The 24361-nt window shown below is 34.8% G+C and overlaps 2 long non-coding RNA genes across 2 annotated transcripts; both read right to left on the minus strand.

Annotated features, from left to right (window-relative positions):
- Window positions 1-371: 371 nt before the first annotated feature.
- On the minus strand, window positions 372-2485 carry LOC141640155 (uncharacterized). The gene is made up of 3 exons (XR_012542882.1): window positions 2009-2485; window positions 1839-1905; window positions 372-908 (listed from the first exon to the last, which is right to left on the minus strand). It is a non-coding gene; the product is annotated as an uncharacterized LOC141640155 (long non-coding RNA).
- Window positions 2486-4257: 1772 nt separating this feature from the next.
- Window positions 4258-5468, minus strand: LOC141640163 (uncharacterized). Its single transcript, XR_012542887.1, has 2 exons — window positions 4952-5468; window positions 4258-4726 (listed from the first exon to the last, which is right to left on the minus strand). It is a non-coding gene; the product is annotated as an uncharacterized LOC141640163 (long non-coding RNA).
- Between the last annotated feature and the right edge of the window lie 18893 nt (window positions 5469-24361).

Below are 24361 nucleotides of genomic sequence, written 5' to 3' on the forward strand. Positions count from 1 at the left end.
TGGTACATGCCGCTAGCCCATCTCCAATTCATCTCCAATTCATCTAATAATTGATTAGTAAAAGAGAGCAGACATACGGAATTAAGAGTATACAAAACACCTAATTAAGAAAACAAAACAGCAGCTTTTATCATATTGTCCTAGATTCCCAAAATTGCTTACCAGTTACAGTATAGCACAATAGAACTATTCTCAAACCAACACATTACTAAAAGTTAGCAATATCCACACCAGCGAGGAATAGGCAAGACTCAATTGCTTAGTACTCATGTTTGATGCCACCAGTTAGAATAATATTAGTTGGCACAAAAATTACCCTATATTAGTAATAATTTAGTACTCTGAACATTATTATTCAATAAGATTCTACATCTACAAGAACAATAAAAGACCAAACTAAGCTCTGATTAAATAGGCTAAACAAAAGAAAATATTGTTCAAGTTCATACAAAATTTCACTCTTTCCCTCTTAGTCATTTGTTTACCTTTTATATTCATTGTGAGGGGTACTTTAATCAAAGGTAACCAAATGATTGAGACGAAGAGAGTAACTTTATAACATTTTATAAGAAACGGTTTTGGGTCAGATTGGAAGAATTAGAAGATTCCACCATTAGAAAGCGCCTATACCTTTTATATTCATTGTGAGGGGTACTTTAATCAAAGAAGTGGGAATCGAGCAAAGGAGATTGCAATGATTATGCACAGCTACAGAAATACATCACCAACTTATTAAAAGGTTCCATTAAGGATGCTCCGATGTCATGAATCCTCTACTGGCTCTGCATCAGAAAGTTACTTCAACAATTTGTTGGTCCTGAAAAGCTTTCAGTGAGGCTCTTTTAGATCAAGATGAGCATTATTCTTGCCACAGTGTCATTTGTGTTCATTAGAAAACAATGAAGTACCTGAGCCAAAAAGTCATAAGTCTCTCAATCATGATGATCAGCATTGAAGTAATTACTAATTCTCACTAACCCCTTGTAGTAAAAACGGTTAAAACCATTATTGGATAACTACTACAAATTCATAGCTTGTTTGCTTGTATGTACCTTATTATTGCCGTATTGTTAATCGTGCAACGGAATTAGCATCAAGAGAAATTATACTTTACACAACTCAATCTAAAGTTCAAAACTACAGACTCAAATATGAAGAAATCATTTCGCAAATGTGTGAAAACTGCGGGAAATAATTAAAAATAGAATAAGAGGAGGCGGCTCAACAAGTAATTTGAATAAAAAATTGAAGATGGCATCATACCTAAAAGGCCGAATAATGAAATTGATAAGTTGCTCCATTCAATTAAAGGGTGAATTAGGGGAGATGCATAGAGGTGTAACTAAATAAGCATATAAAACACTAGGAATTTAGAGACATTTTGCAATTGAAATTGTGTTGTTACTCCGTGTTATTCTGGTGTTATTGTATTGTTAATCCGGTGTTATTTTGGTATTATTGTGTTGTTACCCCGTTGTTATTGTGTTGTTAGTGCAATGAGTTTAAGAAAGCATATATAAGCAATGAGTCTAAGAAGGCACTCCATGATAAGTACTGAATATCTAAAATAGTTTTTAGCAAAGTTCTAATCTCGATTACTGAAAATCATATTGACTTCCATACTGACAGAATCATGAATCAAGACTTATAATACGAGTAAATATACAGCTAATAATCGTCTAGCAATTTAGAGCTAGGCATATTTCCATCATAACTGAAAAATTTAATTTAAACACTGATTATAACTCAATTCACATAATCATGTACTCAACTACAATTATCAGTTAGTAATCAATCAGAAATAAGAGCTATTTCATGCTAAAAGGACTAGCGCTAACCATCTCAACCCTAGCAACCTCCTTCACAAGCACTGGCAACTCCTCCGCCACAATTTGCTCTCCTCCTCTGTTCACAAAAGCAACAAAAAACACCAAAATTAACATAAGCCAAACAATTAAGTAATTAAAGCATCAAAAACATCAATTTGCACAAAAATTCATAAAATTACCTGAATTCGAGTTAAAACTAGAGGATGCGGAAGATCATCTAATCGATGTCGAAAAGCGCCATTAATTTGATCAGAAGAAGAAGAAGCGTAACAAATAAGCAACGCTTCGGCGACTCAGATCAGCGAGTTTGTGAGTCAACTGAAAACACTTAGAGTCGAGTTAAGAGACTCGGGGAGTCAACTCGGAGAGCTTGATGTCGAAATTAGGGGAGTATGTAAAGTTGAGCAAGGATTAAGCGATTAAAACATAAAAGAATAAGAGAAAGAAATCATAAAAGTATATTAAATTGTTGAAAATATGATGAATTTGGAAGAGAAAGCAAACCAAAAGTGTAGAGTAACAGTAGATTAACAAAAGAGAGAGAAGGAAGAACAATAGTTGATATTTTGACGGGAAGAGGGAGAAAGGAAATGACCAAAAAAACTGAAGGAGAAGGCGATTATATATGAAGCGCGAGATTAGATCTTAGCCGTCTATTTTTGTTTATCTAGTGGTTGAGATTCCCCCAACTCACAACTCACCATAAGAAACCAAACTCACAAGATCTTATCTCTCTCTCTCTCTCTCTCTCTCTCTCTATATATATATATATATATATATATATATATAGAGAGAGAGAGAGAGAGAGAGAGAGAGAGATAAGATCTTGTGAGTTTGGTTTCTTATGGAATAGTTGTGAGTTTGAAATTTGAAATCTCAAATGAGACCACTAGATTATATTAGAGATTAATGCCCAAGATCTAATCTTACCTGTCATATATAACCACTATCATTTATTTATTTTCTCTTTTTCCTAGTGTTACTTTTTTTTTTTACTTTAATTTTTTTAATCTCTTTTTTTTTTAACTCGTGTTATTGTGCTACTCATTTTTTTTTTACTTTAATTTTTTATCTCTTTTTTTTACCTCGTGTTATTACGCTTTTTTTTACAACTTAGATTTTTTTTTCCTCTTATGTTTTTCTCTAATTTTCTCATTATGTTACCTTTTTTTCCTTTTCTTTTCGTACCAGTTTTTTTTTTTACTTGAATTTTTTTTACTCTTATTTTTTTACCTTGTGTTATTATGTTGTTATTGTGCTTTTTTTTTTACTTTGATTTTTTTTCTCTTTTTTTTTACCACATGTTATTGTACTGTTATTTTGCCGTTATTGTTATTCCGCTGTTATTGTGATGTTATTCTGCTGTTACTTTGATTTTTTTTACGACTTTGATTTTTTTTCTTTTTTTTTAGGGTATTATTGTGCTATTATTCTAATGTTATTCTGCTGTTATTGTGATGTTATTCTGGTGTTACTTTGATTTTTTTACTACTTTAATTTTTTTTACTACTTTGATTTCTTTACTCTTTTTTTTTTTTTATCACATGTTATTGTGCTATTATTCTGGTGTTATTGTGATGTTATTCCGGTACCACTTTGATTTTTTTACGACCGTGATTTTTTTTACCACGTGTTATTGTGCTGTTATTCTGCTGTTATTCTGCTGTTATTCCGGGGACATTTTGATTTTTTTTACGACTTTGATTTTTTTTTTACCACGTGTTATTGTGTTGTTATTTTACTGTTATTCTGCTGTTATTGTGATGTTATTCCAGTGTCACTTTGACTTTTTTTACGACTTTGATTTTTTTTCTTTTTTTTTACCGCATGTTATTGTGTTGTTATTCTACTGTTATTCTGCTGTTATTGTGATGTTATTCCGGTGTCACTTTGATTTTTTTACTACTTTGATTTGTCACTCTTTTTTTTACCGCATGTTATTGTGCTGTTATTCTGGTGTTATTGTGATGTTATTCCGGTATCACTTTGACTTTACAACAATAAACTTAACACTTCCGCACAACAATCTTGGACTCCGGTAAAAGTAAAAATAATACTCCGTATATAAAACCGTGTGAGATTTGACCCGCAATGAGGGTAGTTTTGCGACAAATTAAAAAAATTGACTTATCCACTATAATATATTGGTGTTGTCCATCAAATGATTCTTACTTAAAGTCAGCAACGAACTCACCAAACTGAAACTTATTAGTGTGTGTTGTCCACTATAATTTATGACCAGGTTTTTAGGGTCCAAGAGGAAGAGGATGAAATTCATGAGTTATGAGAAAAGCAAATGAATAATCTACCTTCTTTGGGTTCAGCAGGTAATCGTAAAGTGTATCTTCTGCCCAGTTGACAGCGTTGTTCTGGGCATTTCAAAACATACAGAGGCTAATCAGGGTAATGATTCCCATACACATGAATTGATGAATAAAGTAGCTATTAATGAAAAATCCACCCAACTACAGATAAAAGTCAAACAGTTCGCCATAAACCACAGAATGGAGCTCAGTGACATCACACGACAAATTCACATACAGCTTATAATGAATACTGATTATTCAGGATAAAAACTATAGGTCTTGAAGGAAGAACTCTTAATCATAACATCTACAATAGACATTTGAAGGCAGGAAAACATTAACAAAAACACTACCCATGCATTGGTCTTGCTTGAGGAAAAGCATTGACAGTTTGGAGAGGAGGCGGTGGGGGCGCAGAGGAAGTGAAGCTTGGATTTTCCTGTCAGTTCCCATGATTGTTGGACAAACAGGAAAAACTTTGTACCCCAATTCCTACTCGATGACAATTTTGTAGAGGGAAGGTTCCCCAAGGCATTATCAGTCTTGGTAAACAATGGCAAGCACTTCCTTTTGCGAAAACAAAGCCAATGGCTACAAGAAGAATACACACAAGGCAATTAGGAAAACTATAGAATCATCGGATTCATAGACGGTTACAAGCCTACAAAACATAGGTAATTGATACTCCGTAATACATGAAGACCTAGATATTGATAGATGTTTTATTTTCAAATGCGAGATCAAAACAACCCACTAATCTACTAATCACACCATGCCTCCTAAAACTCAACAATATGTTGTAACTCCGATGAATACCTCAAAGATTAGAACTTGAGATTAGATTAGGCATCAAAGCTACTTGTTTGACGTACAAACACGAAACTAAAGAATCGATTCCTTAAACCCAACTTGATAGATTGACAGCAACAAAACAAGAAAATCAAAAACACTATGATCTCCATAACCCAACTTTAAATTCAAATATCTAATACCAAAATCATCAAAACCACAGAATCGATGTTTTGATTTTTTCCAGGTAGAACTCGGAGCTCCATAATAATGGCGGAGAAAGAATCGATGCTCTAGTGGGAGGAGGCATGGATGAAGAGGAAAGTGAAATGTGAGTGATTAATTTGGGAAACAGAGTGAAATTAGGGAAATCGATTGGAAAAATTGGGGAATTTTTGGGGGAATTTTTAGGGTTTTTGGGAAATTTTTGGGGAAATTTTTGAGGGTAGGGAGTGAAGTGACGTAAAAATAATAAAAAAAGCTTCAGCGTCAAATATGCTAAATAGAATCTCAACTGTCCATTTTGTCCTCATCTTATGGCTGAGATTTTTTTAAAGCTCACAACTCATCAGAAGAACCAAACTGAGATCCCGCCTATATATAGGCGCGGGATCTCAAAATGAAATTGGTCTATATGGTGAGTTAATGAAAAAAATCAAGAATGAAATTAAAAGAAATCAAGGGCTGAGATTAAATGATAAATCTATCTATATTAATAAAGGAAGCTTTTTTCGAGCGATTACAGAGAGTCCAAGTTTCATGAACGACTTTCGACCAATGAAATGAGAGATAATATCTAAACCCATTAGATATAAATAAAAATAAAATAAAATAAAAGATAAAATTTGTAATATAGTTAAGAATTCTAATCTAAAACCAGTTCCCAAGTCATACCCAAAAGCTAAATTGCTAATAAGAGTGCATTAGAATTCCGTGTGCTTAAAACATGGCTTAAGTTTACGTAAAGAACAATTCAAATACAACTAAAAGTCTACAACCCTATACCATATACATAGTATATATATATATATATATATATATATTTCAACTCTTCTTCTTGGATAACTATTTACCACTTCACGTATCAGTGTATCACGTTATATTTTTGTGTTTCTTACTTTAGTTTTCAAGAGTTGTATATGACCTTATCTCTATGCCGTTTATTTGAATCTTAATGTTTACATTGTGTTTAAATTTTACGTAGTAGTAGTCTACGAATATGTTATTTTTGTTTTGAATTAGATTGTTCTCTAATGATTTTCTGACAATTCTCACTTATTTTATGTGTAGGTTATTAACATATATATTACTCCATATGATTCTAATGGAGATACAATGATCAATATATTATTCGGGTAAGAGTCGCTTTTATCTTTTAACATAGATTAACATAAATGTTTTTATTTTCGGATTTATTATTGTGCACAAATGTATGTAAATGACGTTATTTTCTATGGAATTTCAAGAGATATCAATTAACTTGGATTTAAGCAGGTTACGTTAGTTTGTTCATTTTTTTTTTTTTTTTTTTTTTTTGCAGTTGTTAATTGAGTATCGTCTTTTTTATAACTAATTCATATTTGCAAGGATTTACAAAACATTACATAACCTGTGATTTGTATAACAAAGACATTGGGAGTAGTTTTATCCTACGATATTACATACTCGGTAGACGACAATATCCATATTAGCGAAATGGTTATGGTGATTTGCAAGAGTCCTTACTCCTTACCCATGATTGCAGCTTTTTTTTACCCATGTACTTCGTATAGGTCAAAGTTTTTATCATCACAAGAATTAATAAGTTAAATTCGGGCACGTTATTATCCTTAGTTATTAGAACTAAGGAGCTTATTACAGAATAAATTTATAATTTATAAAAAAGGCGAGGGTATAATTAAACGTCATTGCTCTTTCATGTAGGCAATTTACTCATTCATAATGTTTCCATACTCTACCCTTTTCTTGCAATAAACTTGAATGAGCAATACCCTAATTAAAATCGGATAAAGGGAGTATTGTTACCACTTTTAACATTGCTAAAAAAACTACAATATCTCTTATCGCTTCAAGATTTAAATATGATAGTTTTGAAAGATTAGATAGAGTTTAATATGGGAAGTTAAAGGTTGTAGAAAATTAAGTTTATTTGAAGTTTATAAAAATCAAATTGTTATTTTAATATCTTTAGTTTTATAAACCGATTAAATAACTTATTTATTTTAAATAGTTCACTAAAGTTAGAGATTATAATATTGTTCGAAAGTTCTTTACAAAAGTTAAACTCTCTCATTTATTTTAGACTAAAGTTTATGACAAGACCGACAGTATTGAAATTTAGGTATTATACCTTTAAATAGGGCCGTGACTTGGTAAGGCATACCCTTAAATCTAAATATTTATGTACCAAAAAAATGATAGCATAATCCTTCATCCTGTTATTCTTTTAGCCTCTAGCCTAAACACTTTAGGGTTCATTAGAGAAAAACTCAAGATACTATTTTTTGTATTACTCCAATTTAAACTCTAACTCCATCCACAAAACTTTCCTGATAAGATCTTGATTAATCGTTTAAGAATTTTACTTTTGATAAGATTTTGTCAAATTTGAGAAGTGTTTAGTAAATTTAATACAAAAATTAATTAGGATAAATGCGTTTATGATAAGATTGGATAGGGTGTGAAAAGTAGTGTTCAAATGGAATACTAGCTAGAACGATGTCTTTCCTATGGATAGTGCGTAAAAACTAAAATAAGGTCAATATGAAAAACCTTCATGCGAGTAAAGTATATCAAATGTTGAGCTAATTTATGTTTAAATTTTACTATTCTACTTTTAGAAGCTAATTAACTATGGAATAATGGTTATGTTACTTGAGATTGAATCAAATAATGCTTAAATCTTTTACTTGACAAACAATCTTTCACATGGTAAGATTTGAAAACGGTCTCCTTGAATCAAATAATGCTTAAATCTTTTACTTGACGAACAATATTTCACGTGGTAAGATTTGAAGACGGTCTCCTAAATTCCTTTTTCACAAGGTGGGATTCAAAGCCGGTCTCCTAAGTTTGTGTTTCGTGGCGTCCTAATTTTTTGTTGAAACTTGAAAAACCATAAATTTATGTTTGCATGTAACTAACGTAAATCCTACGAGTCATTCCTATCTCCTTCTAAAGGCTTACTATATACGTTCACTTGCATGATTTTTACGAAAACAATTATGCCTTGACTATTAGATCTCATTGTATTGGTGTATGCTGTAGAATTGTAGTATCTCACTTCTCTCACGTCCTTACAAGCCAATACCAGGTATTTTTTTTATTAATAAGACGGAATAAATCCAGAGACTTACAGCGAGTAGAGTCTCGAATGAGTTCCAAAGACAGATAAAACAACAATACAACAAAGAATATAATCATCAAAATAGAGAAAAACAACACAGATAAAACAAGGCGACCTTATTAAAAACAATCTACTACCAAGGTATTGTATAAGCTAACAAATTAAAAAAGATATAGATTTCTAACAAAACTAAAATTGTTATTATCAACCTAACGTCAAACTTGGGCAATGACTGGCTTCGTACAAATTAAAATGCAACGGTAAGATTGTATTTGGAGATGGGAGAGAACGATTTGTGGGTAGTGTTATTGACTGATAATTGGACAATATATATTACATCAATGATCGAATTATCATTAAAAAATATTCCCGATATAAATAGGCCAGGTAAACAAATGAACAAGACACTCACAAATGGAATATGTAAACAAATGATCGGGACGGAGGGAGTAAAACTGTTTTTTCCGTAAGCGCGACATATCAAAATGTCAGTTTAGTTAGTATACGACGATCTCAAACTAATATACGAGTAATAAAATTTACATGAAGAAATACGATTATGAACTAAGATTCTTAAGTTAAAGCTATAACATTATAAAAAAAGAGAGATTTGAAATTAGTTGATGAGAAAATTGATGTCATACATGGGTAGAACACCACACAAACAAAGTAGCATATTGTTTCGATCGTGAGAACATTTTTTTTAGTTTACATTATACATGACAGAGGACTACAAATAGGCCCGTGCATCGCACGGGCATTAAATCTAGTTAGGAAAAAAAAGGAAAAATCGAAAAATACAAAAGCAGCTGAAACATGAAAACAGAAACTTTATTCAAACGATATTCTCTCTCTCTCGACATCTCTCTACAAATCAGAAACAGAGAAACACAAAAATCAGAATGCCGCCTATAGAAATATCATAAAAAACCTAATAAGATTACACAACTTCGTTGATTTTTAGCTGCAATCGAATTACAGGTAATGTAAATTCGTTGATTTTTAGTGTATTCAATCGTATTTTCGAAATTAATGTAAAATTTGTGAAATTCGTTGATTTTAATTGAATTAAATACTTGATTTTACTGTTTTCAGGTATAAAAGATGGACAACGATATTAACAACAATTGTAGCGAAGAAAACAACTCGACAGTAAATATGGAAACAGTAATACTTGTTATTGATTCTTATCTCTTTATCCGCCGTTGTTTATAAATCAATTATTGATTTCTATGTGTTTCTCAAATTGTTATTCGATATTATTGTCTTGTCCTGGGCTTGTATTAGAGTAGAAAAAGAGAACTATTATTCGATATTAATGTACTATTATTCTAACAAGACAAAGAACATGATTATATTATTGACCATTATTATGATATTATTGTAATATTATTGTGCTATTATTGTGCAGTAGCATGAAAATATATGGCTTGCAAAAGAGTAGCATAAAAAATACAGTATTATCTGTATGTAATAAAGTAGAATCAGAGAACTGTGGTTCTGATATTATTGTACTATTATTGTAAAAGTAGAGAAACAGGATGATATTATTGTACTGTTATTCTGATATTGTGGTACTATTGTTGTGATATTATTGTTCATTAGCATGAAAATATACGGCTGATAAGAGAGTAGCATAAAAAAAACACATTTAGTGTTATTGTGATGTTATTGATTGTCGTTTATTTCCCAGCTGTTGTTATCATACTGTTATTGTCACATTACTGCAATGTTGATCTCTCCCCCAGCCTACTGTTATTGTGATGTTATTGTCATTTTGTTGTCCACTGACCGTACTCATTATAATAATTTCTCATCGTCCCGATCTTTCTATCGTCTCTATTGTTGAAGACAATGCAGTCTTAACTATTGGGGATTCTTCTAATAACAATATATTCACCAGCCAACCTGTTCGAGATTTAAGAAAACGATGAGTTTGTTCCAACTCTTCATTACAAAGTAGATACACCGACGAAAGGGGTAAGGACTGTTGAGAGTGATTTTACGTCTAAACGTGGCATGTTCTTTCTTACCTTGGACGATGCAGTACAGTTCTACAACATATATGCATTGCCTTGCGGATTTGATGTGAGAAGCTACACAAATGCGAAGTATAAGGGGGGCGTCAGCGTCAAATCGATGGTCCGTAATGCATGATGGGGTATAGAGATATGAAAAGAAAATCATGCGACTTGAAGCAACAAATCACGAAGTCGGGTAATTTGAGTACAACAGAGAACAAAGAGCGAAGAATTAGACAACCAAAGAAGCATGCTCGACAAGGTGTGGTCAAAGGCGCATATGAGGTTGAGAACCCGTGAAAAACCGACGACTGCATCGGCCGGATATAGTGTGGACGTCTTTGTAGACGTTCACAATCACTCTCTTTACTCTGTCAAAAACAGAGAGTTCCAAAAGCTCTCAAGGGACGTCCATGACTGCATTAAGAGAACCATTATTGATCATACTAAGCTCAACATTGAGCTTCAGAATTCTCAAGGAATACTCAAATGGTTATCAGAATATCGGTGCCTCTTTGCTAGACTTCAAAAACTTCAAACGAAATATCAAGTGTTACATTGGGGATAAGGATGCTAAAATATTCATTGGGCATTTCAAAATGCTGGCTGAAACAAACGGGTTCTATTTTGCTTATGATCAGGATGCGAACAAATGCTTGACGAAGGTTATTTGGGCTGATAAGGAAGGGATAAACAAATACAAGTAATATGGAGACACGATCTCGTTTGACCCTACTTATGGGACAAACAAATATTTCATGGTGTTTACTCCCTTCACCGGAGTAGACCACAACAAGAAGACGGTAACTTTTGTAGCTAGGTTACTTGACTTCGAGAGTCAGGATTCATTTGAGTGGATTTTTAAAAAATTCCTCGAAGCAATGGGGCAAAGAAGAACCTCGGTGTGTAATTACGGACCGCCCCCGGAATTAAAAAGGCATGCCCAAATGTCTTCAAGCATTCTGTGCACAAGTACTGCATGTGGCATATCATGTAGAAAATGCCTGAGAAGGTGGGAAGGGCAATCTGCAATGACACGGAATTTATGACCGACATAAATGTCGTTGTTTGGGATGTCGACCTCGAACCGTAAGAATTTGAACGAAATCGGAAAATCTGTTATTGAAGCCCATGGTATACAAAGCAACCGGTGGTTGAAGTATGTATTTGCAATAAGACAAAAGTGGATACCGGCTTACTTTCGGGATCTGCCTCTAGGTTGTTTGCTACGGACAACCCAGAGATCCGAAAGTTCAAACAGCTATTTCAAGCGGTTTGAAAGCCACTTTGGAACCCTTGTTGAGTTCTGGATGAGGTACAATTCCGCAATATAACAACAAAGGCATTCACAAAGGAGGTTGGACACTGCCAACGAGCATAGTATGCTTGAGAAAGTAGGGCCGATGAAGGTAGAAATGCATGCCTCACTTGTCTACACACATCCTATCTTTGCAGACTTTCAGAACGAAGTCAAACATGCGATATGCAGCATGGGAGTCGGGGATTTGACAACAGTAGGGACAGTGGAGTACCATGACGTTCGTGATGGACTGAAGCACAGAGACTTCCGAGTGGACTTCCGAGTGGAATTTAACACCAAAACTAACGAGAGCAAATGTGCATGTACGCTGTTTGAGAGGCATGGCATTGTCTGTCGGTATATACTGTGGGTGTGGAATGGTAGGCAGGTACACAGGATACCTGAGCCTTATGTCCTTTCTCGATGGACAAAGAAATCCTACAGGCCAATTGTCCGAGATGAAAATGGAAAGGTGATAGAAGACATTGACGAAGCTGACATCAAGAAAGCTGAGATGTCAAAGGTTTGGTCTGAGATTTATGCAAATCGTCGGGGTGATGGACAGTTATGCTACGATTAAGGATGATGAAGCAATCTACGAAAAACCCCGACACGTTCAGGGAGAACATCGAGAGGACCAAATTGAACCGAAAACTAAAAACCAGGAAATCGAGGCTCTTCTTGACATCACAGCTTCAAATGATATTGACCTTCGACCGCCAAACAAGGCCAAGAATAAGGGCAGTGGCAAAAGATTGAGGTCGGCGAAAGAAAAGGCCAAGAGCAAGCCACAAAAGAGGAAGCGAAGATGCGGTAACTGCAAGAAGTGGGTGAACCACAACAGTAGAACTTGTAATCTTCCATTTGCTGAAAGTCCCCCTTCTGATGACAATGATGAAGAATAATCAGAAACTGAAAAGGTATGAATCTGAACTATTACTCTCCTATTATTCTAATGTTATCCTCTTATTCTACTGTTATTCCCCTATTATTCCGGTGTTACTCTGCTATTCTGCTGCTGTTGTGTTATTCTACTGCTATTCTGCTATTAATGTGTTGTTATTTTTTAATAGAAAATGGATATTCTTCGTGGAAATGGATAGTGTTTGCAAAGCTTAATTAAACTAGTGGAATAACACCAGAATAAGTGTAGACTAATAGTACAATAACAGCACAATAACTGCTTATTATGCGCAATAATACTGCAATAACAGCAGAATAATGGTAGAATAACAGTGGAATAAAAGCAGTCTAAACCACTGCTTTTACACTTGACTAAATTTGCACTTGATTAAAAATGAATAGTTTTAACAAAATAATGCTGGACTAACAGTGGAATAACAGCAGAATAAACTAGTCCTTTTGTGGAATAATACTCCAATAACAGCACAATAAACTAGTTGTTATCCGGAATAATAGTGCAATAACAGCAGAATAACGGTGCAATAAGAATAGAATCACAGTTGAGAAAAAACAACCATTGACAGTTGAATAGAAAATGGATATTCTTCGTAGAAATGGATAGTGTCTGCAATAACAAAGTGAGTAGTTTGCTAAATTTGCTCTAATTGTTATTCTACTGCTATTAATGTTATTCTACTGCTATTCTGCTATTAATGTATTGTTATTTTTACTCTAATTGTTACGTTACCTCAATGACAAATACTAAGCAAACATTGTAGGAATATGAATCAGATGCATGAACTAACAAAGACAAAAGAGACGCAAAAGACAGCGGCTACGATGAAGACCTCGCCTAAAAATGCCAAAGACTTTTACTATTTGTCATTGTTTGAATTACATTTTATCCTAAAATGTTTCTTCTAGATAATAAAGTGAGACCTACATTATATGAGAATTAATACTAGTTACTTTAATTTTTTTTTGTTAATATTATCTGACTGTTTTTCCACAAACCACCCACAAAATAAAACTGCATTTACACACTACAATAATAGTTGAATAATAACAGATTAGTAATATTTATAAAAAGCAGTTCCACTTTTCAGTTTTTATTAAAAACAGTTACATAACCTAATCTAATATAATTACAGGAAAACTGTTTGTATTCCCCAAGCCCCTATAAATACTGCTATTGCGTGTAAAAAAAACACACACACACACACTGAATAAGTACAGAAAAACTGTTTGTATTCCAGAAAAAACTCCGCATCTCCTCTGCAAAAGGTAATTTCTTATCTTTTTTTTGGTAGGTAGGTAATTTCTTATCTTTCTATACTTTATTAAAAAAAACTGTTTCTATTCCCCAAGCCCCTATAAATACTGCTATTTCTAGTAAAAAAACAAACACACACACTGAAAAAGTCCATTCCAAAAAAAAACTTTATCTCCTCTGCAAAAAGGTAATTTCTTATCTTTCTATTCTTTATTTTTCTTTGATGTTTATTTTTCTTATCAGTCTACACTATACTCGATGCTGCAGAAAAGGTAATTCTCTTTCTTCTGCTTTGGTATGCTATTTGGTATGCTTTTTATTATCTTTCTATTCTTTTTGCATCTTTTTATAATGCAAAAAGTTTCATACTTCCAATACTGCATAATGAGTGATGTAACTGACGATAACCGAAGGTCCCCGACAAGGGAGGAAATTAATGAAGCGAAACGGAAGATAGAGTCCCTTTCGATAGAGTTGATCGAGACAAGGACAAATGTAGAGGCAGCAGAAAACCGTGAAGAGGCCTTAATAAGAGAGGTCGGCAATGTTAGGACACAGTTGAAGGTTGATGAACTTCAAAATGAACGTATGCGTAGACAGTTGAAGAAAAAGAAAAATAGGAACTACACAGAAGCCGACATGGACAATCAATTCATTGCTGGTGTGAATGCTTTGAAGAAGTATTACACTGAAGTCTATCCTTCAATCTATGCCGATTGGACACCGATTACGAAAGCCATGGAACTTATGGAAGGATACAAAAATCCTTTTCGGATGAGTCGGTGGAAGTTGAGAGCACCTTGTCCAAGGACTGCGCGCGCAGCGTTAGAGAATAGAATAAAGATATAAAAATCTAACGATGATGGTCCAGGGTCACTTTTTAAAATATGTTTAAAATATTTATTGCTTTAAAAATAATGGCTTTAATAATTTAGAACGTTAATGTTTATTATGTAAGTACTATCTTTAAGTACTATTTACTACTATGTTTAAGTAATGTTGGAATAACAGAAGTCTTTACCAGAATAATAGTGCAATAACAATATAATAACTGCTAATTATGCAGAATAATACTGCAATAACAGCAGAATAATGGTAGAATAACAGTGGAATAAAAGCAGTCTAAACCACTGCTTTTACACTTGACTAAATGTACACTTGAATAAAAATGAATAGTTTTAACAAAATAATCTTTGGACCTTGACAAAGGAATAACAAAAGAGAATAAACTAGTCCTTTTGTGGAATAATACTGCAATAACAACTGAATAAACTACTTGTTATGCGGAATAATAGTGCAATAATGTTAAATAATAACGGTACAATAAGAATAGAATCACGATTGAAAAAAACAAACATTGACATTGAATAGAAAATGCATATTCTTCGTAGAAATTGGATAGTGTCCGTAAAGCTTAATTAAACTAGTGGGATAACAATGAGAATAAGTGTAGACTAATAGTACAATAACAAAGAGAGTAGCCGCTTATTATGCGGAATAATACTTTGCAATAACAACGAGAATAATGGTAGAATAACGGTGGAATAAAAGCGATCTAAACCACTGCTTTTACACTTGACTAAATTTACACTTGAATAAAAATGGATAGTTTTTGTAGAAAACAAAGGTAATAGGAAAGCTTAATTAGACTAAAATAACAGTAAAAAAACTGTAGACTAATTGTGAAATAACAGCAGAACAACTGCTCATTATGCTGAATAATACTGCAATAACAGCAGAATAACAGTGGGATTAGAGTAAAAATGGATGGTGTTTGAAAAAGTACAAGTAATATGAAAACTCAATTAAATTAGAGTACACACTTTGAATAACACTAGAATAATAGGGAATAACAAAGACAATAAACTAGTTATTATATAGAATAATAGTGCAATAACAAAGACACTAATTGTTTAACAAACAGTTTACACTAACTTAGTCCGACTTTTCCGGATACACAACGACAAAGGTACAACATTCACTACGACGCCCGATTCTTCACTAGCAAAAAGATGATTGGGGTTTCAATTCTTTCAACTTGTTCCTAGCTGACCCCAAACCCAACGTCTTCGGCCTTTGATTCTCACAAGCCGTCACTTTATCAAGAACTACATGCCTATAAATATTAATATCCGCCAAGATCGGGGAAGCCGACATTTCAACACAGAAGCTTCGACGAGCAATCTTGCTGTGAAGATTGGACTCAAACACGCTTCCACCATATTCGGCCATCGTGTACAGCAAGAAACACTCCGACTCGGAATTCGGCAGTTCCTTCTTTTTCCATTTAAAAGGAACATCAACGATTTCGAAATTGCGGCAATCTTGAGACTTCATAACATTATGACCCTCCATAAAAACATACATATAGTTTGCCACAATCTCGGCCAATCTTCTGTAATCAGCTAATTTGTTGGCATCGTGAGTCATGTTGTCCAAAATATCAATCGATTCATTCATAAAATTGATGCAGAAATAAGAGTAGTGATCATTGTACAGAATCGGCACAAACACAAGGTCCGAGTTCAGACGACATCTTCCATTGCAGGAATCGAAAAACACATTCCTGAATTTCAACAGCTTCTTACCCGGACCGTCAAGAGGGCTTGAGGAATCAAAGTTCTCTAAGATTGAATAAAGTGCATCCTCCTAAACAGAAAGCATAAACAACCAAAAATAGCGCCCAAGCGTTAACTTTATATCACTACTTGTGAGTAAATAGGTAGGAAATAACGCAAAATAGCAAAGGAAAAAACAAAATACCATATGACGAAGTCCGAAAAACATTGAGCTTGGTTCTGAACGTTCCTCAAACTCCAACGAATTCAAAAGAATCGACCAAACATCGACTACTCTTGTTGACATCATAGCAGAAAATGATCTCTACAATGGAAACAATATCCCCCCTGTCCAAAAACACGTCGACGTCGTCGTTGTACAACACTAACATCTCACCGCATTCACAAAAAATAACATATGATAAGAACAAGGGATTACAAAGTGGTATAACAAAGAATAATAGTTCAATAACGAACAATAACAAAGAGAATAATAGTGGAATAACAAATGGAATAATAGTGGTATAACAAAGAATAAAAAAAAGGAATTAACAAAGTGGGATTACAAAGTGGACTAACAAATGAATAATAGTGGTATAACAAGAGAATAACAATTCAAGAATAGCGAGAATAACAAAAGGAATTAACAAAGTGAAATTACACTTTGACTAACAAATGAATAATAGTGGTATAACAAGAGAATAACAATTCAATAACAAAGCAGAATAACAAAGGGACCTAACAAAGGGAATTATCGATACTAGTTTGACAAAATAACAAAGATAATAACAAAGACAGATTAACGAGAAGAATAACAAAGGGAAAACAGAAGACTAACTCGAACAGAACACCACAATCAAAGAAATGAAAATCGACACATACTCTTCTTTCAAGTGAGCGTCTTCTCGAAGAACAAAGTCCACCACTTGCTTTCGCACCTTCAGCATCTTAGAGAACTGTTTTTTGTTCTTCCGAAACAAATCCGACACCGCAACAAAACTACCGTCCTCCGCCCACAATCCATAGAGCAACCCGACTCATCGTCCGCCTTACCCCTTTTACGGCTACCCAAAGCCGACTTTGGACTCACGGTGCTATCCACACCCCTCGCTTCCCACTTGACTGGCGGTAGAGGGGGTGTTTGTAGAGAATTCAAAGATGCTATCAATGACAAGAGTAGGAGAAGCGACGGGCTCGACAACAGTCATGTCGTCTTAACCTTCTTACCAACGCTTTCACCCCGCCGAACCACGACGTTTCTTACCGCTTTGAGAAACCCTCGCTTCCGTATCCTCAATACGCCGTTTCTCTTCAAGTACACTCAGGGTTTCCTTTCTCGTCTTGTTCAACTCCTCCAAACTTTTCAACAAATCTTCGCTAGACTCGTTCATATCAGACAGCACCAACAAGGCAGCGATCTCAGCGCGGTAAAGGGCTCTTGAATCAGAATTACCCAAGTCACAATAAAAAACAGTTCCACGGTAAAAGAGCATGTGCAACATCGTATATACACCGCAGATCCAAATTTTCAATCGCGGTTTGCCGAGTAAAAGGGACGTTGACAATTTTATAATCTTTAACCTCCCGCCTCGGCAACTCCTTTTGACCAGAAATCGGACATCAAGCTCACCTTCAAATAAGCAAGGAAAAAGAAAAAATAATTACTAACAATACTTAAACAAACTAAGCTAAACACCAAGAGAAAATTAGGCACAATAAATGACTTACAGCAGTTTGACAATACACCAAACGTACACACGGCTGTTGATCATCAGCAAACATCGCCTCTTGAAATACATTATCAAGATATTCAACCCTCTTCGCATCGAAGTTGATGCACAAACAGTTGAAGTGCTCATACAAAAGAATTGGGATGAAAATCTGGGAAAATATTTGGCCAAAAAAATTGTTACTAAATATGTGGTTTTTTAAAAAAGCGAAAATACAAAGAGAATAACAAAGAGAGTAATAGTAGAGTAACAGTAGAATAATAGTAGAATACACACAAGTACAGAAACATACCATATCAGAATTAAGATCACAATCTCTCTTGTTGTTATTTACAAACACAGTAAATGACAATATGACTTCCGCACATAAATCACTCATGGAAGCCTTCTCATGTTTCGACGGCATACAAATTCGCCCCAATGGACTCTAAACAAAAAGTGGAGAAAAGAGTTGAAACGTGATGCAAAATGAAAAATAAAGTAAAAGACACGATAAGATAGAATAACTAACCGTTGTACCCATCCCAAAGAAAAGTCGACTTGGACTTCTTCTTATACAATTATCATTAAGAAAGAGGGACCACCAGTCCACAACACCAAGCATTATCATTGAGTCTGGAACCATAGATTCCATATCCTCTCGATTCAGGTAACTATGAACACCCCAAGTGACAAGATTCTCCCTTCAAAACCGAATAAACAGGAAAAATAAGAGTCACATAAATATATTTTTGAAGAACAAAAAGCAGGATAATATATTAAACAAAAAGCGGAATTTTTTTACAATAAAAACGAGCTCTTACCCTTGCGAAATGTTATGATCATTCAAGAAACAGTAGTCTGCAACCTCTTTCCTCTTGGATAGCAATGGGCCATTGTTATCATTGATTTTGACAGGACAACTAGCTGAGGATCCACAGTACCACAATCATAGGTGCATCCGAAATTCTCAGGCGCGACGGACAACATTAGCTCCTCATGTGCAGCAGAGTGCAGCAAATAACTTGTACCGATATTAGGAGCATTCAACCCAGCAACACCATTGTCCTCTGGGACAACCTCACCAACAATAGTACCACCCTCCAACACAACCTCGAAATCCTGTTTATCAGATTTATCTATCTCAGACGCAGCCCCAAGCAACAAGTCTGCATGACAAGACATCACCAAATCCGCTACTTCCTCTTCTGCAGTCACAAATGCTTCACTGCCAATTTGAGTGAAATGTTGAGTGTCATTAGGCAATGGAATGTCAGCACCGGTATCCGTCACCTCTGTCTTAGGCAAACAAGCATCACTCTTTGGAATTTGAGTTGCTTGAACCTCTACCGGTGTACACTCAACAGTATTAGGCACGTCCTCTGGCGGATTATCAACAAGATAGTCTTCAACTTGAATGTTAACGTCCTCCACATCATTGTACTTTCTCACCAACATCATCTAGCTCTCCATAACGAAACTGAATGTCAGCACAGATATCCGTCGTAATAGAATCTAAACCGAGCGGTGACAATTGTGGAGTCCCCACCTTTGCACTTTGTTGAATGACGGGACTATGTTCAACACCCTTCTTTTCAGCTATAGTCGGCTGCACATCCGAAAGCCCGACACACTCCTCATAAAATTGAGAAAACAGATTAAATGATGGAGGTTCAATGATGACATCTTCATGTCTAGCTTTTTTGGAAGCTGGTTCTTCAGGAACAGTTGATCGCGATTTATTTGCCGCTTGCATAGCCAATACATGCTTAACCTGTTCATCAACTCACGGATAACTTGATCCGTGAAGAAAGATGGGGTGGCAACCAAATTCTCGACCCTTCGAAATGCACTTTTTCGACTGTTCGGTCGTGCTTTCTTTACCAGCTCGTCGGGTTACTTGGTCAAGCAACTTAGCGCAGTGCTTGACGATAGCTCGCTGGTTCTTCTTCATCATCTTCGACTTTATTTGTTCTCGCCTGTTCCAAGTATCGGCGGCATAAAATCCGAGAGTCCCTCTCATTAAGTAGTATAAGTTGATGAACATCCCGTCAAGATAAAATCCTTAATTTTACTTAAAATCTAATTCCAAAACATAATAAAAGTACAATAATAGTAGAATAACGGAGGAATAATAGTACACTAACAACGTAAATAGATAACAAAGGTGGATTAATAGTAGAATAACAAGAGCATAACAAAGGAGTAATAAAATAACAAAGGAATAACAAGACACTAACAAAGAATAAATAACAAAGTGGAGTAATAGTAGAATAACAAGAGAAGAACAAAGGGAGTAACAATTGGAATGAAAAATAGAATAACAAAGTGGAATGACAACAGAAAACGAGGAATGACAGTGGAATAATCGTAAAATAATAGCAGTAGGACAACTAATACTTAAAGACAATAACAGAATAACATTTTAGAATGATTCGTTTGAAAACAATCAAATAGGTGCTTACGTCGACCGCTGCGGACTGTACTTGCTCATTTATAAGAATATCATCGGGTAGATCCAGTACAAGACATCGACGTTGACTACGTTGAGCAGAGCCAACGATGTTTGGACGACACAATGGGAAAGCAACGTCTGAATGCTCCCCAGTGCCCAGAGCACCAACAGCTACCTCACGCTGCAACCTCTCACTGAAAGACTTAAAATCCCAATGTTTAATGAGCGGTAGCTCATTATTCACCTGATCACCGCTAAACAAATAACGGTGAAAATAGGTGATAGCCAACAGCACTAGACAACAACGAATATTTTTCCTCCCGTTAAAGATTTCACGCACAGAAGTCACCAAGTCTGAGAAGACAAACTGACACCAATTAACTTCCTTGATCCTAGAAACATCTTCCACAGCGCTTAGCAGTCTAAGATCAACCACAAAACCCGACACAGGAGCAACGAAACACGACATAGCAAACAGAACAAAAGTCTTCTTAAACTCATCATCCGCAACCAAAGACTCTAGCAGGGTCTCCTGAACTTTATTAAGTGGTATCCCACTTTTGTATTGGCGATACCATACTTCTCACGCCAAGCACGCTTCAAAGCTTCTCCATCGGTCGTCTGCAGAACCCTTGAAACCCAAGAATAACCAAATCCAATTTTGGTCCATAATTTGGTAAACCAAACACATCGTGCACATCATCTGCAGTCAACTCGTACTTCTCCGTTTCAGATATTTTAAAAAACTTCCCACTTCTAAAAGCATATATAATATCCCGGAACATGGTATGGGGGAGGGAAGAAAGCTTCAACTCAAGTAAACCCCCGAATCCCATTTTCCTAACAGCCTCCTTCTGCTCCTCGGTGAGGGCTTTAATAACTCGAGAAGAAAAGCGGTAAAACAACAAAATAACAAATGGATCGGCACTGTGCACACAAAGGGAAAAAATATGCAATGCATTAAAACATTTAAGATAACAAAAGCAAAGCAACAGAGAATAATAGCAAAATAACAGGAGAAAGCAAAAAAATAACACGAAAAGTAACATATTAATAGCAAAATAACAAAAAATAAAAGTAGAATAACAAAGAGTACATACACCGGGTTATTTTCTGGCATCTCCACTGAGGTTGGTTGCTACTTATCACAATTCCCTTCTCATGCTTAACTTTGTCAGCCAACTTACTACTAGTCTTTGGTGGACTAGACGACAACTTCGCAACTTGGGTCTCAGCCTTTCGTTTGTTTTTTTTAGTGGGTGGTTCGATTGTACATATTTCTTGACTACGAGTACTCCTTCTCTGAGAAGCAGTGCTCTTTAATGGAGATGTGACAGGGGATTTGGATGGAGACGGACTCGGAGAATTTGATGATGACGGTTGAGTAGACTTTGATGAAGCTGCGGATTTGATTTTTAACTTCATTTTCAGCTGTACTATCCAGAAAATAAAAATAAGGATCACTTTCAATGATAAATAGGTATTCAGCTGAACTTTTTAATAATGACGGCAGAATGAGAGTACCGTAACAGCAGAATAAAAGAACACTAACAATCAGTCAAACTAATAACAGAACCGTTATAATACAACAGTAAAAACACAAAAAGAACAACACGGAAGTGTAAACAAAAACACAAAGAGAATCAAAAGAAAGCCTCTTTGAATAAAGAGTCAAAGACAGTTTCAAAATTACATACGACCTACATAAGCCTTCATAAAACAAAATAACGTACTAAATTACAACCAGAGACAGTTTCAAATTACATAATACCCAAAATACATTCTTTCGAGAAAGAACCAAAATGTACTTCCGAAAATACATGACATAACGTAAAAAGTTAGTCAACATCAACAACATCGACTGACTTATAATACAATTCGTAAGCAAGATCATAAGCAGCAGGATAATCCCTGAGTGTTTCAAAGTACTCGTGAATTAGCCTGATCCGTTCAGATACAGGTGCATCAAGGATCGAGTCATGATCGTGTATATAACGGAAAGCATGCAACACCGCCTTTGCTGGCTCACTTGCAAGCATGTAGCACTTGCATCGTTTGGAAACTACTTTCGAGCCCCTTGACAAAATCTTAAAACCTTCACTGTGACTTGTTGTTAGAACTTTCATATATTTGGCGTGAACACCGGGCGCACTTTTATGAAATAGGAACATTTGTGACCATTTCTTACAAACAAGACACATATTGCTCTTGTCCAAAGTAGTCTCTACATGATCAAATACTCTTTCCATTAGGTCATGGCTATTTAAAACTGCCGACATTGATTGATTGATTATGACGACGAACTCCTACATTAACTTCAAAGCACTTATCACTCTTATCTTCCAATAACCAACCAAATTTTTTTTCTTTTCAGTAGCGAACTCTCTAGCAAATAACAATTTATCTTCATTCACTATATTTATTGCCCATCCCTCACAAACTAAGTCCATTACGATCTTTGAAACCTACAAAAAACAAAGCCAAACAAACAAAACCACAAGAATAACAGCAGAATAACACAAAAAGAATAACAGGAAATAAAAACAGGAAAAACACTACAATGACAGGAAGAGTAACGCTGCAATGACACCATAGGACCAGTATAACAGCGGAATAACAGAAGTACTGAAAAGTGAAGACAACACGAACAAACACAAAAACCCTAGAAAAATACATTAAACAATTAAAACATGACAAATAACTTGACAACAAACTAAGCGATAGAATAACAGCAGAATAACACAAAAAGTAAAGTGTGTAGAGATCAATAGTAAAGTACTCAACACAACTCGTCAACTAGAACATGCAAATCACTTCAAAACAATAGAAAACTGCAGAAACGACTAAGAACATGCAAATCACTTCAGGAAAAATCAGAAATTCAAAAATGCAGCATAATATTACAATGAAGAAATTGCATAAACGCAATAATGACATTGAAGTACTCGATTAAGTAAACCTAGCGGTAATTAAACTGAAAAACGAATAAAAAAGCATACAAAAGCATGAAATAAAACAAAATAACAGAATAAAAGAGGAAAATGTCATGAAATTACGTTCAATCAGATGAAAGATGATGAACGACGAAGAGAAAACAGGAGAAAACACGAAGGAGACGAACAGTTGAAGAAGAATAACACAAGAATAATAGAAGAGAGAGGAACGCTTGCAGTTGAAAATGATTATATAAACGGTTTTGCAATAATATGGAGTATTAATTAGAGAGGGAAACAGTTAGATAGTAAATGACGGAAAGAGAAAGAGAGAGAGAGAGAGAGAGAGAGAGAGAGAGAGAGAGAGAGAGAGAGAGAGAGAGAGAGAGAGAGAGAGAAAAAGAAAAAAAAAGAGAAAATAAACTAAATAACAATGCTTTTATATGACAACTAAGATTAATCTTGGCGACTAATCTCTAATTTAATCTAATGGCTGAGATTCACCCAAATCACAACTCACCATAAGAACCAAAATCACCAAATCCAATCTCTCTATATATATATCTGTCTGAAATTGAGAAAACGCTAATAAGAATCCAGACATACCTGACAAAATTGTTAGAAGTAAAGAGACTATGAACTCTCTAAATCTTAATAATGAATTTCTTCAAACCCTTGAGTCTGTTGTTAGTAAAAAATGGTATATCAAAATTATCCTAAAAATTGATAATTATTTTTCAAAAGAATTTATTGCTCTTATAGATAGCGGTGCAGATTTAAAAGTTATTCAAGAAAGATTAATTCCTACAAGGTATTTTGAAAAAACCTCTCATACTGTTTCTCATGCAGGAGGAGAAAAATTGAATATTAAATTTAAACTTCCTAGAGCTTCTATTTGTGTTGATGGGAAATGTATTCCATTAAGTTTTCTATTAGTCA

This window comes from Silene latifolia, unplaced genomic scaffold (genome assembly GCF_048544455.1).
Source record: "Silene latifolia isolate original U9 population unplaced genomic scaffold, ASM4854445v1 scaffold_73, whole genome shotgun sequence".
NCBI lineage: Eukaryota > Viridiplantae > Streptophyta > Magnoliopsida > Caryophyllales > Caryophyllaceae > Silene > Silene latifolia.